At 37.8% G+C, this 14,591-nt stretch overlaps 1 protein-coding gene across 1 annotated transcript in view; it reads left to right on the top strand.

The window, feature by feature from the left end:
- LOC122872360 (metalloreductase STEAP3-like) overlaps positions 1-14,591 on the top strand; it is a 167,332-nt gene that overhangs the window by 13,011 nt on the left and 139,730 nt on the right. The window lies entirely within an intron of this gene.

The raw sequence follows: 14,591 nt of genomic DNA, 5'->3' as shown, positions 1-14,591 counted from the left end.
ATTTTCTTCATCATCTCTCCTATTTTATTTCATTCTCTCACTATCCTGCTTTCTATCTCATTTCCCTCCTTTCTCTTTCCTCTTATTTATTTATTTCCCTCTCTCTGTGTTCTCTTGGCCTTCATTACATCTCTCTTTTCCTCCCAACCTCTTTCTGTTTGTCTTTTTCCATCATGATAATAGTGTTCCTTTAACAGGAAGCCATCAGTCACAATAAAAGTTTGGCCTGTGAGTCTCCTCCTCTCTGCCACCAGTTAAAATCCACGTTAATAGTGACAATTACCATGAACTCTCTCACACACACACACACACACACACACACAGTACATACATATACACACATCCCACGCCGCCTCACCCCACCCTCAGCACCAACACGGAATGACTGCAAAGTCAGCATCTTTTTTTATGGAAATTTAATGGGGGAGTGTGACGAGATATGGGGGGAATACAGGGAAAGGAAATTAAAGGAATGACAAAAGAATAAAAGTAGAGAAGAAGAAGAAGAAAATGGGCAGAGTGAAACCCAGAGGGAATGATGATAGATGGAGAGTCAGAAAGACTAAGATAAGGTGAGAAAGAGAGGAGGAGGAAGAGAAAGAAAGAGGCAGAGAATAAATGGGAGAAATGGGGAAATATGACGAGAGAGATGGAGAGTGAGGCACAGAAAGGTAGAGAAGCGAAGTCGGAATCAGTCGTGGAAATGAATGGGGAATGTGACAAGTTACAGAGTCAAGACAGAGAGGGAGGGAGTGAATAAAAAAAGACTGAGGTGTAGTTGGAGAGTCTACTGCCTGGTTGGTTCCCAGAGTATACAGAGGTGACAGAGGGGAAATGGCTGATTTGGTTCTGATTATGTTGCTACACCTAATGTTTTCTTTACCTGGTATCTGTGTGTGTGTGTGTGTTTATTCTTGGGAACTGATAGGGGTTAAAGTTGGTCAGGATAATTTAGGTAAGGGTTAGGGTTAAAGAGGTATTTATGCATATGTTGAGCTTAGCAGATTGATAGGAATAATAAGAACGAATGTGGAGTTTTATTGCCGATGTATTAGTATACATCGGCAATAAAACTCCACATTCGTTCTTATTATTCCTATCAATCTGTACCATATAGTACCAAATATGTTTAGTGTTGTTGAGAGAAACCCCCTTTTCACTTGTGTCAGACTAAAGTAAATTGTCTTATGAATCTGTATACCCTCGTGGAAATCTAATAATCTGTGTACATTGGTGGCTGTTGGCCTTGATAAAATAAATTACCACTATATTACAAGCTTGTCTCATTTCTGTCCATCACAACTGTGTCAGCTGGTCAGTTTTTGCCAGAAGGGGGCACAAAACTACTGGCTTAGTTGTTACAGGCCAAACAGAGAGGAGCTTCAGGCCTCCACCTCTGGCCAGCTGGCTGGCTGGATTTTGTTTGTAACACTTTTATTTATATGGAAGCTTTAACTTTATATTTTTTGTCTTTTTTTTTTATTTTTATAGTCACCTAAAAAAAGCAACTCTCAAATTGGCTGGACATTATTTCTGGGGACACCAAGTTTATTATAAAAAATAAAATAAAAAATCCAAAAGAATAAAATAAGCCAGTTAAGGCAAGTTTATATGTATAGCACCTTTCAACAGCAAGACAATTCAAAGTGCTTTACATAAGACCTAAAAGGCATTCAGACAAAATATAAAATAAACTTAAGACAATATAAAAAGACATAAGATTTAAAAAGAGTGAAATGAAGAAAAAATTTAAACTAAACACTAAGTCAATCAATGAAACATAAAATCGCATTAAAAAAACTGCAGGGCAGTTCATAGCAGAAGTTAATATAGTAAAAGATGATTATAAAGTGATAGGAAAACAAACTATAAGGTAGTGTTTGTAACAGTATTAAACTTCCATGAGTATGACTGAATTTGTAAAATTGCTGCAGATGAATTTGACTTCTAAAATCCAAAAATTTAGGAAAACCTTACAATTAATGCTGCAAATTGATGAATTATATTCTACTTACAGGTGCATCAAAAAAACACAAATGTAAATAAAAAGGAGTGCTTGTAAAACGTAACCAATGAACCGTCTTGCAGTGTTTGTGGCAGTCCCACACCACGTGTTTCAGGACAGTTTCACTTTTAATAAATGAGAAATCAGGCACAGGTTAAGTAGCTCAGAGGCAGGGACAAAAGCCAATTTCCTTTTTGCTTGTCACCTTTTGTGCCAAAGCACATTGGAGGATCGAACCTGTCAGTCAAGACTCAAACCAGCATGTTGCCCCTGCAGCAAGACAAGGACAACCCCCCCCCCCCTTTTTTTTTAGGCTTAACCCTTTGAAGGGGCTTTTAATGGCATTTTAGTGAAACAAAACAAAAACAACATGCCATGTCATATAGTGATATAAGTGCAACAGATCTGATCATACAAGTGTGTGTGACCTCTTGAGTTGACTGAAAATATCTTCCTTTTTTGCAAGCTGTTGTATTGTTTTTAAATGTAGTCTTTTCCTCCAAAAAGCCTTTGATATTCAAGTTATATATTTTTGTGGGTTTACATGTAATCCTTTAATACAACTGGAGTCTTGAAAATCCCTCAAATTTTGTGGATTTGGAAAACATTAAGGAAGCTTTTGCAAATGAATCAATGACATTAATGCATTAAAAGTCTTTGATTTATTAAGAAAAGATAAAAAATCTAAGTCAGTTTTTATGAAAAATTTTGTAGTAGTTCACCTTACCTTGCATCAAACTTTTCACATTAATCTTACACTAGTGAACTTGGTGCTGTGAGTGTGCAGTGTTGTACATTTATAATATTCAGTAATTTTTTTTAATTTGAGATAGTCCCCAAATCCATTTAATGTAATTTTAAAGGGAAAATACTGTACATGTGGAGAATAAGTCATTTATCACTTTTTTGTCTTTTTTTTAGCTTATTGGTTTCTTAGCAGGGAAGACTGAAAGAGGGGGGAGGAAAGGGAGAAAGAGAGGGAATTGGGTGCTAAAGCACAGATTGAATAAACTTCCCTCGGCCGGCCAAGCATCACAGACATCAAAGTGAAGACATTGTTTGGGAGGAACAATGGCTTCTGTCACAGTCCAGGAGTTTGTGTGTTGTTGCGTGTTTGCGCTCCCAGAATCCCCCTCTGACGGTGAAATCACTGGATTATCAAACCAGCAGATGCAAACCACAGAGAACAATATCATCCGCAGCCCTCAGGGGGGGAATCCTCAGAGGCCCGTCTGTAAGAGACACACAGATAACATCAAACAAAGAAAGTAGGTACTTGTGCTCAAACCCAGAAAAATCAAGATTTATTCCCTTTGAGTTCCATGGTATTTTTTTAAATACATAATTTACTAAGCCATATTAAAACCCAATAAAAGTAGGTTTGACAATAACTTCAAGAATAAACTACCCTTTAAAGTGGATTTTATCAATAAATTGATATTTGACAAATCAATGGTGTCACAACATTTAAAATGCAACATGTAAAATATTTTAATGTAAATTTACATTAAATTACTGGCTATAAGTCTAACTACTTTTACGCTAACTTTGCTTTGAAGTTACTGTGATTTAACAGTATGTTGAGAAACACAGCAGTGAAATCAGACTTTGAACTAAGTATAACCATTCAATTAAAGTGTTAATCACTTATTTCACACAGTAAAGAGAAACCTTTTTTAGAATGTGAAGATTTTTAAACTTTCAAACCTCAGCACTTTCCAATGAGGCAGAGCCCCTGTGTCCTACATGAATTCCAATTAAATACATTCATGTTAGAAACAAAGGGTTACAAACTCCTACTAATTTTAAAGATGTGTAAAATGGCATGCAAGGACATGTTGTAGTTATTACTTATGTTCTGTGGCTTGTGCAAACCAAATCAAAAATGTTTAACTTAAATGTAATGTCCACGTGTGTGTGTGTGTGTGTGTGTGTATAGTATATATTCCCAGTGGGAGTAGAACACACTCTGACAGAGATGGTACATTTTTGGCCCTATATGATTGTGATATCATTTAATGCTTTATTCCAACATCATTCAATTATAAAAAATAAGAAAGGAAAAGGTTTTTATGTGCCAAATCCTAACCACCTGGCCGTCTTAAATAAGGTTCAAACGCATCCAAAGAATTATTAGGAAAAACATCGGGCCAAGCTTGTGTATACTCTGGGTTGGACTGTCCCGGTCAGCTGGGAGCATATGGGAATGCCATCAAACTGTGATTTGCTGTGTCGACATCCTTCTAACCTCTGGGATGCTTCAGCCATGGAGGTCCAGGCTACCATGCCTTCCCTGACACTTCAAAACCACAGACAGACTAGTGGGGATAATGCAAAACATAGAGATGGACAGAAACATGGCGAGACAAACAGAAAGGAAGAGAGAGAAACAAATAGTTTTAAAACATTCTGTTTTCCTGTCACTGGTACACCGCTGAGACTGCTGTGATTCTGAAATAGTCTGTTTGAGAGACAGAAATCCTTGGAGAAAGTCCACCTGGGCATCTACTGGCCAAACAGAAAATCAATAACGATCAGAGTAATGGCAGGGCGCACACATACAAACATACACAGAGGTTCAGTGAATAAAACTAACACTAATCACACCATATTAGCAGAGGCTCAAGTGAACGCCAGCAGAATCGATCTCTGGGTCCGTTAATGGGAGTCATTAGCGTTTTAATGAAGCCAAGTTTGGCAGAAACAAGAAGAGGAAAAATAGGCAGAAGGAAAGAAAAAGGAGTGATGGGACTAACACAATGGTGAGAAGAAAGATGGGTTTAGGTATAAAGGGAGGGAGAAATGTGGGCAGGTGATGAAGAAATAAGTGAAAAAATGGATAGATAATCATGGCAGATGTGTGAAATTGATGCTGAAAGCCAGCGTGCTGAAGAAATGTGCTCATTAAAGCAGGAAGATACTTATTTCGACATATTAAACATTTTACACAAAGTTCTTGCCATAAATTCAGTAAATAACATCCCACTCATATTCCTTGAATATCTTATTTTAAGTTAAGCAGGTTTGCCTTTCTGCACAATCAAATCCCCGCCCCTTTCCCCATGTTTCCTATTATTAGCATGTAGCTGGTTAGCTCAAACAAAGTTGTTGCTGACAGAGGCAGCAACTTGTTGAAGGAAACGGAATGTAAGAGGCCACAACAGACTGTTGAGCCAGACTGGCTATAGGCAAACATATATTTTATCTCTATCCTTAGGATCATTTTCAATCCATCAGGCATTACATGTAGGAGAACAGTGTGTGTGAGATACAGAATTGCCACCTTTTTAAGGACAACGTGGAAATTAGTTGCATGCTCTCTCTTCTTGGATCTTTAAGGTGAAATAATGTCTTTCGTGCAGTTTAACACTGTCAACTACAGCAAGTGACTAAAGCAATGATGGGACCAGCTGAGTGAAAAGCTAAATGGGATAGGAAGAATTTTAAACTTCCCTCTAAGATTGTTTCTTAGGTGGCAGAAATAAACTCATCTTTTGAGTTAAACCTCAAAGGGCTGAACTAAAAGAGTTTTTCTTGTTAGTAAAGGGGTAATCCAGCAATTTTGTATTGTACTTAAATAATTACACAAGTGTTTTCACAGGCTTAGTACTCTTTGTGAAGTGTAAACTGGATTGTGTGAAATTGGTGGAGTGCCCCTTTAAGTAACTGAAAGCAAGAGAAAAAAGCAACCTTTTGCTCAAATTAGTGATGTATGAGTAAAATCTCTGGTGGTAGAACGTCAGTTTATTTTTTTCATACTTGATTTGGGCCTATAAAGCATTTCCCACCCTAGTACTGTTTATAGAAGTAAAACTCCAATCTGCAATGAAACAGGCCTGGGGACCTGACTTGGAGAAATGCTGACATATACAAATGCAGTTTATGCATTTAGTTGACACTCTTATCCAGAGCAATGTAAAATAAGTGCAACAGTAGAAATAAATTCCTAGATAACCAAAATCCCAAGCAGCTGTTGTGCACCCAGACAATAGATGTGACAAACATTTGTCTCCCCCTGAAATGATGATGGGATATAAAGTAGAGCTGGGTAAAGAAATACGAGCTGAGGAGCTGCGGTTGCAGTATTTATTTTGTCAGGAGTTTTTCTCAGTGCTTGTACAGCAGGAAGAAGATACAGGAGGAGGCAGATGTGATTCAGGAGGTGGGGGGCTGGGGGGCTGTGCTTACTACAGTGTGCCAACAGTGAAGAAAAATGATGTGCATGTAATAGTTTCCTGTCTCCTGCAGTAGCTGATGGGGTGTTTTATGCATGAGTAGTTCCTCCGAAAACACAAACTAATGACTGAAGGGTTTTCATCCACTGGACAGTAAAACCATTGAGTTGTGGAATGTAGTGTGACCAGTGTTTAGTGATAACCTGCTAGTGGGTCATTTTAAACTTATTACCAGATAAGGCAGAACCTACTTATTCTGAGGATGCAACTCTTAATTTTGAAGGTATGTGGAGGGAAAACTTCAATATAGTATTTCCATTTTATGCTACTTTATACCTCTACTCCAAATATTGTACTTTTTACTCCACTAAATTTATTTTACAGATAAGATACTTTTGTGTATCAATATTTTACATACAAACATGTAATCAGTATATAAAGTATGATGTAAAATCTGATTATTAAATTTAATAATTAATATTAAATAATATTATAGATGTGTTCTTAAACATCCCAACAATATATGAAATAGTTTAAATGAGCTCCACCTCGACTATAACACCTCCACCTCAGCGACATGCAAATGCTGTTTACATCAGTAATCATAATGCAATAATGTGATATATATACATTTTTGATAAGTACATTTTGCTCAGTGAAAGTTTGAATGCAGTTATTTTACTCGTAATTGAGCATAATTACTTCTGTCTGAAAGCAAAACTAATCTTTACGCAGACGACACAGTTTTATACTGCGTTGCTGATTCTGTCCTATTATCTATGGATAAATTCTCCTTTAATGCACTTCAAGATGCATTTAGTAGTCCTAATTTAACTACTTAATGAACATAAAACAAAATCGGTGCTCTTCTACAGATCCAAACATATAGACTACATAATAAACCTATTTCCACTCTGACTAGGTTTAATATTCAGAGGGTCACAGAATATAACTGCGACTTTTACTTATGTAAAGGATCTTAAGTCAGTGTAGTGTAATGATGTATGGTTCATAGGGCAACCAGTCCTCCAAATTAAACGACAAAATTCTTTTTGTCCATCTCCCCTAGAACGACACGCTATCGTTTTCTGATCTGACTCCTCTATATAAATCAATTTTATGATGCAACAACATTGGGTTAGGTTCAAGCACAAAATTAACAAAGAAGTTTTGACCCAAACCATGATCTCTCCCTAAAGTTAGGAGACCTTCGTCGTCATGGTTACAATGATAAACACAGTGTTAAGATTAGGGAATGACCATGGTCATGGTTAAAAGAAACCAACTGGATGGCCATTAGGAAACTGCAAACGAACAGCCGTCTCCTGTGTTAAATCTAATTAATCTAAAGTCTGACGTTTTGTCACTTGAATGTAAACAGATGTCGTTTTGGGGCACTTGCTGAAATGACTGATGCTGTCTTTTTCTTGGAAAGGAGAAACTTTGTCACCTTTTTGAACATAAAAGCGAATGGGACAAAGGCCAGTTGAAGAAGTCCTTCTGTGTAAAAAAAAAAAAAAAAAAAAAAACATCCTCAGCAAAAGTGCGCTGTTTGATGTACTGGCATACTATTTCCCTAACAACTTTGTGACCAGATACAAAACCATGATATCACCACAGGCTTTTTTTGTGTTAGTATTTTTGTGGAATTGAACAAAATACTAACAATTTTGTCTTCCGGGAGGATTTGGGATGATCAAGAGTGGCCTAAATAATTAATATGTCTTAGAATTTGGCCATGACTGGGGCAATTATTAATAATTTCAACTCCAGGCAGTTTGAATAAATAACACTTGTACATTAAATTTGATCAAATCAGTTTGATTCTCAACCTCCCATGTATTTACTTTTTTCTTCTTTCTTTTCTCTTTTTCATCTCCCAGTTGCTTGTCTTTGGCTTTGACCTTCTCCACATCCAATGCAATATTTTCTGGAGCTGAATATCCGCAACCATCAAAAATGACTCTCTGCCCAAAACAGCATCAATTTCAGCCTTGTTAGGCCTCCATGCTTTTATCTATGCGCGCGCACACCCACACACACACTCGCACGCTGGTCGGCCAGCAGCAGACAATGTAAACCAATCCCTCTATTGCTGTCAGCGAACAAGTGGCTACCCGCTGGGTGAAAAAAGGGCACGGTGAGAAATGCTCTCAATCACTTTCAATTAATCCACCCTTCTCCTTGCTTGAAGGGACAGTTTTTCCATGGGGTGTATGTGAAGGGGGCACTCTAGCACTGATGGCACACAGATTTATTATCCTCTTCGACAATATTTATGACTGGCAGACCTCACACCCAGACCTGTTGGCATCAGGGAATCATTAAGAAAAGACTGGAATACACTCTTGAAGCAGCAAGTGGTGAACGTATTTGAAATGTAAACAAATACTAAAAACATTTTCTGCAGTTTCCTCAATAATCTCTTTCCTACAAAAAAATTCCCCCTGTTGTCATTTCCAGACAGTTCTTATCTCATGCTAATAGTGTGGATAATGATAATAAAGGAGATGTGTGTGTGTGTGTGTGTGTGGTGGTGTGCGAGACCAGGAGCGTCCCTGCTTGAAATGATTAGAAGGTTGGGGCCATTATGAGCTCCTCTCTGCCTTTTGTATCTGCTGTAATGAATACTGAGGGGGTATTTGGAGTACTTTGAGGAACTAACAGCCTTTTTAATCCTTTAATCCTGAGGAAAACCAATTTCACCCCTATACACACACACATGCGCACGCACACACACATCATTTGAAAGGGGCTTCACTGAACCTAGTGTGTGTGTGTGTGTGTTTAACCTGCTCTCGTTAATTTCCCGGCTCAGAGACCTGGTGATCCTGGAGATTAGGTTCATTAAAATCACATATTGTATGCACTGTGGTGTGTGTGTTTGCGTGTGTGTGCTGGGATCAAGTGAACAGATAGGGAAGGGCCATCGGTGTTGGGGTTATCGCCCTTGTAGGCCTACCCCACACGCACAAACATCCAGATGTCAGCAGCGTTCGCTGCAGTTTGACCCTGACAGGCCTGACTCCTGCCGGTCTGTGAAATGCCCCACTGTGACGAGTGCTACAGAAATCTTCAGGAAGTTTTATCATTTAACCTTTACTTAGTGGGGTCCTAGTCCTTAGCTTCCTAAAGAACATAAAACACCCTTAATTTTAAAATGTAAACACAAATACACCTCAATACTTATACTTTTATATTGCATAAAACAGTGCCAATGGCAATTTCCTAAATATGTCATGATTTTATTCATTATTTTAACATCTTTTAAAAAGAATAACATAACATTTAAGCAAAATACTTGCAGCAAGCGATAACCTTTTTATAAGGTTGTTTTTATTTGCTTTTTATTTTCATGTAAAAAGCATATTATCTTTTTGGAGCTGAAAATATTAGTTGATTTGATCAAATGTTAAGAAAATTACTTGTCACCTATTTCCATAATCTATGAATCAATTAATTTTTTAAAGCAAAAATGCCAAACATATGATCATTCAACCTTCTTAAATGTGAGAATTTGCTGCTTTTTCTTGTCTTACATTATAGTAAATTGAAAGTGTCTGACAAATAGTTTTGGACTATTGGTCAGACACAAAAAGCTATTTGAGTACAAAACCTCTTTTAATGTTAAAAGGGTTTCTAACTGAGTGGTTTGACCTAGAATTATCACTGCTTCCTATTTGCATCCTCCCAAAAAATAGGACCATCCTTAATGAAGAGAAATGACATATGTTGGTCATTATGTTCGCATAAAAGTTAAGGCGAATAGATAAATATAATTTTGACCACTTGTTTTGTGCATGTGTATCATTTTACCATCTTTCTTTGTCCATTGTTAACAATAAGTACAACTTATTTAAGCCTATTTATATCTATACTATATGCTATATTCAGTGGTGGAAAATGGTAAAAGTAACACAATGAAAATACTTTAGTACATGTCAAAGGGCTGCATTCCAAATGTTAAGTAAAAGAAAATGTTATCAGCAAAATGTAAAGTATCAAAAGGTAAAAGTACTCATTATCTAGCAGAATCCCTCCTCCTCAGTGTTAGTATAATAAATAATAATTGACTACACTGTTAGGTAGTTTAACCATAGCAATGCATCATATTTTTATAAACTAATTGTATCTTATGTGTAAAATCTAAAAGTGCAAAGTAACTGGAAGCTGTTTCTGTCAAATAAATGTGAGTGGAGTAAAAAGTACAAGATTTTCCTCTGAAATGTAGTGGAGTAGAAGTATAAAGTAGCATTAAATGGAAATACTCAAGCAAAGTGCCTCAAAATTGTACTTTAGTACAGTCAGTAAGTTAATCTTCACCACTGGCTCTATTTATTACTTGCAAGAGGCTCCTCAGTCCAGAAACAGACTTTTAATAGCTGTTTATTACATTAACCTGTTGTGCCCGGTGTAAATCTTTCCATAATTTGATAACACGGCGAGGGCGGGAATTGAAAACCACTACTTTTGTAATGTCATGGGTTTTATCATTGTGTAAAGTTTTCTCTGTACATATGGTATATAAGAAAGAGAAACCTATAGAAAATCTAGCACACTCTGATTCTCTGATACATCATGGGCAGCCAGTATTATAAAACGTTCAATCAATGACAGCTGGATTCTTGCAGGATTATGTTTAAGAAGAGCACATGTAGCTCACGCACTGCTTACTGAAAAAGGTTGATAAGGAAGCAGGGGAGGAGTATGTGTAAATTCCTTTATGTGCTTGCAGCATTTGTGTATTGTGTATGTCTGCCTTGGTGTCTGCATGTGTATGATGGCGGTGAGTGTGTGTATTTTTGTGCATTACTCCAGTCAGCACCTCCTATCACTGCTTCATAATGGAGGAGTGTCTGGGGAGTTTTATCACTGAGCCTGGCTGTTCGAGGGACTTAGGGGCCGGGGGCCCTGCTCAAAGGGCCCCCATGATGCTGAAAAGGTGACTGAATTGAAAAGAGGGTAGGCAAATTCTGCTTGTTATGTGTGTGTATGGGAGAGACAAAGGCTAAATGTGTGTGTAAAAGTCAAGAGGGCAGGACACAAGAGAGCACCAGAGAAGAATTGTCTTCCCAGCATGCCACAGGGCTTCCCTTACTCCCTCCATAGGTGAGTAGCAACATAATTAGACAGATAAAAAGCAACAGTGAATGTGGAAGCTCAGATAAGCTCTAATGAGAAGGAGATGGGACGGAGAGAGAGAATGATACAAGCAAAGAAAAGAGGGGGATGGAAAAAGAAGGGGGAGAGGAATGAAAGGAGGGGAGGCGAAGAGGTAGACATGAGGAAAGAAGGAGCAGAGAGAGAAAAGGACAAAACAGGCGAGAGATTCAGATGGGAAGATGGTTATTAGTGTGAGATGACACATCCAAGGAGTCCAGGACAGGCGATCTGATGTCTCTGCTTCCGGCTGCGCTGTCTTCCTCCTGCATGGCTGCCCACTGCAAAAAGTGTCCTCCATTTCAAGTCATTTAGTATCAAGTCTCGAATCTCACCTCTCTGAAATGTTCTGCTTTTCAACATCGATAAATCGTTTTCATTTCGACATGTTTATGTAATCACGGCACATACACAGGACATACTGCGTCTTACTTTGTGTGCCCAGCAGGATTTTTGGAGAAATGTTCGTTTGCGTTGTGGCCAAAAACGGGAGACAGAGGCGCTGTTCTTCAAGAGTAAATTAAGGTTTCAGAGTTTCTGGAACAAGCTGATGGAAAACCTTCCTTCTGTAAATATACAGGAAAAGAAGAAGCAAATATCCTGTTGACAGAAAGCAACAGGGTTGCTGGGAATTCTAGTCTTAGCTTTGGGAGAGTAATGCAAATTTTATTTATTATGAAAAATGTCTTTCCTTTGCTTCTTTCTGGAATGATGAATATTCTCCAACAAGTGAAATAGCATTAGAAACACACACCATTTAATTGGAAACCTGACATGTTTAAAATAAGTTTCTAAGACATTTTTTGCAGTTGTTCCCACTCGTTCTGCTTCATCCTCAGTCTATCTGATCTCCCTTTCTTTCGCTCCTGCTGCCACCAACAGCTCCGTGTCCATCTGGGTACAACATCCGCTCTCTGGGAGGCATCGCTGCTTATCTATATCATCCTGCAGCAGATTAGCTGACACCTCTCACCCCTCCTGCTTTGACCTGTCCTGCTGTCTAACCCCAATACACATTCTTCTACATTTCAATAGCTCCATTCCTAAACACTTGTAAGTTCTCTTTGGTTTCCGATTTTATTTTTGCTCTTTTCCAAAAGGAAGAACACAATGTGAGTGATTGTTATTCATTCAGTGCGTAGTGTAATGATTTGTTTGTCTGGGGTTTTTTTTTTTTTTTTTTGGCTCTGTTCCTTCAATCATTTGTTGCAGATCATTTGGCTGTGACTACGTTGGCAGTGAAGACACAAACATGAAGTGGGCCATATCCTCACAATACACTCTCCAATCATGATCAGAATTGCTCAGTGGGTTGACAAGTCATAATAGTACCTGCATTGTTATCTGCTTGATGCACTTTTGCTCGGCTTATTAAAAGAATCGCTGCTTGCAGATACATTTATTTTGAATTAGGATAGTAAATGCATGTGATTAGGGGAAAATACAAACATGAGAAATATGGCTTGACTTTCAACCACCAAGTCCATCCACTGATGAACACCTTGAGATGCAGTTACAAGCTCAGGGGAAAGCTGGTAAGTGGACCTTGAGTTAATATTATTTACAAGGTCATGAATTAACTTGTATATGAAATATGAACACAACCCACACATGGGCTTTGAAAAACAAATTGTAGATTGTTAATCACCTACAATTCCTTACACTTAGTAAACATACTGAAGTTCAGACAGACATGTATGCAAGACTGACCAGGTCCTACAGAGTTGTCTTAAAATCCCAGTTCCATCTCTGAGCCTAAACCATGAAACCAGCACATGTTATGAGAATTGAATAAGTAAATGGCAATGGTGCTGATTTGTTAATATGAACATGTTTACTGTTTTGATATGCATTTGATAGACTGTTATTGTTTGAAATATTAAAGCTGTCCCATCAGTTTTCTTGTTACATCACGATGTAGTGCGCACTTGTCTAGCAAAGCTGTTGTGTATGTTTGGCTACAATCACTGAATAAGTTATAATTAAAGTTATAAGAATTCACTGACAGTGCAAACTACTATATAGAGAAGTTACATACAAGTGCAAACACATGAAATGGCTACAGCAGAATGAATGCCAGTTACACCAAAAGTTGGGTTTGATATGATGAAAATCTCAGTACTTAACCCACCTTATCCAGCCCATTCAGCATGGTTTAGGCACACGACTAGCGTGGTGCCAATCTTATGTTGAGATATTGATTGATGTGACCAGTAGACAAACTTACCAAAAGTCAGTGTAGTCTGTTAACTTGTCAGTACGTGAGATGTGGGATTTGTCCCTTGATGACACCAGACAACTTCTTATTGATGGGAGTCCACTGAATGTGTTCCAACACAGCTGTTGAATACACTTTGAATGCTCAAACAAAGGGAGGAAAAAAAAAAGAAGCACACAGCCAACTGGCAGTGTTTGATGTATCTTACTATGGAAGTCATGTGGCTGTTTTGAGAGAGAGAAACTAGAAGTTAAAGTAGTTGTTTGAATGAAGTGCAGGTTAACCAGTTTAAGTATTTGAACCCATACTCACATCTTTCTCTCTTTGCGTCTGGGTTCGTTAACAGAATGCTGTTTAATTCAGAGGAGGTAATGGTATCGATTAACACAACCAGACTGGTTGAATACCCAGCAATAAGATGATCAATCATATCTTTAGGAGTCCCTGGCCACATGTTTTAGCCCCCACATTAATTCGATCCCCATTATCCGGGCTAAGGAGGAGACCGTAATGGATTTGTGCACTCTAACAGAAAATGGCTTTTTGAACCAACATGCAATTAGCACAAAGGGTTTTGGCAAACCATACCCATATTATCAACATAATGGGAAATAAGCCTGCAGCTTTTTAAATGAGTTAGAAAATGGGGGGTTAATAATGTGTACAGAAAGTTTTCAACTTTAATTTATCATTCCAGGAGAGGCCATTAATCAAAGCAACTGAGAAGTGATGTTTTTCCTATTGATTTTAATCTATTATTTAATCCTTTTTAGTTAATTTCCCCACAAACTACTTTTTGTAATTTTTAGTTTACGGCTGGTAAGAAATGGGCTTTATACTTATGTTCATCCCTACAGCATTTCAAATGTGAATAACAAATGCGATGAGCCGAAATACGAAGATAAAGTGTTTAAGTCAGTTGATTTGCAAACTTGCATGTAGCCTTCATTACAAGCCAAAATACTAAGGAGGCAGAAGTTTAAACCTAATAACTGAGGACTCTTAGGTCATGTGATGACAACTGAACAATCTT

This window comes from Siniperca chuatsi, linkage group LG24, assembly GCF_020085105.1.
Source record: "Siniperca chuatsi isolate FFG_IHB_CAS linkage group LG24, ASM2008510v1, whole genome shotgun sequence".
NCBI classification, from domain to species: domain Eukaryota; kingdom Metazoa; phylum Chordata; class Actinopteri; order Centrarchiformes; family Sinipercidae; genus Siniperca; species Siniperca chuatsi.
This window is presented reverse-complemented; position numbering and strand designations above follow the sequence as displayed.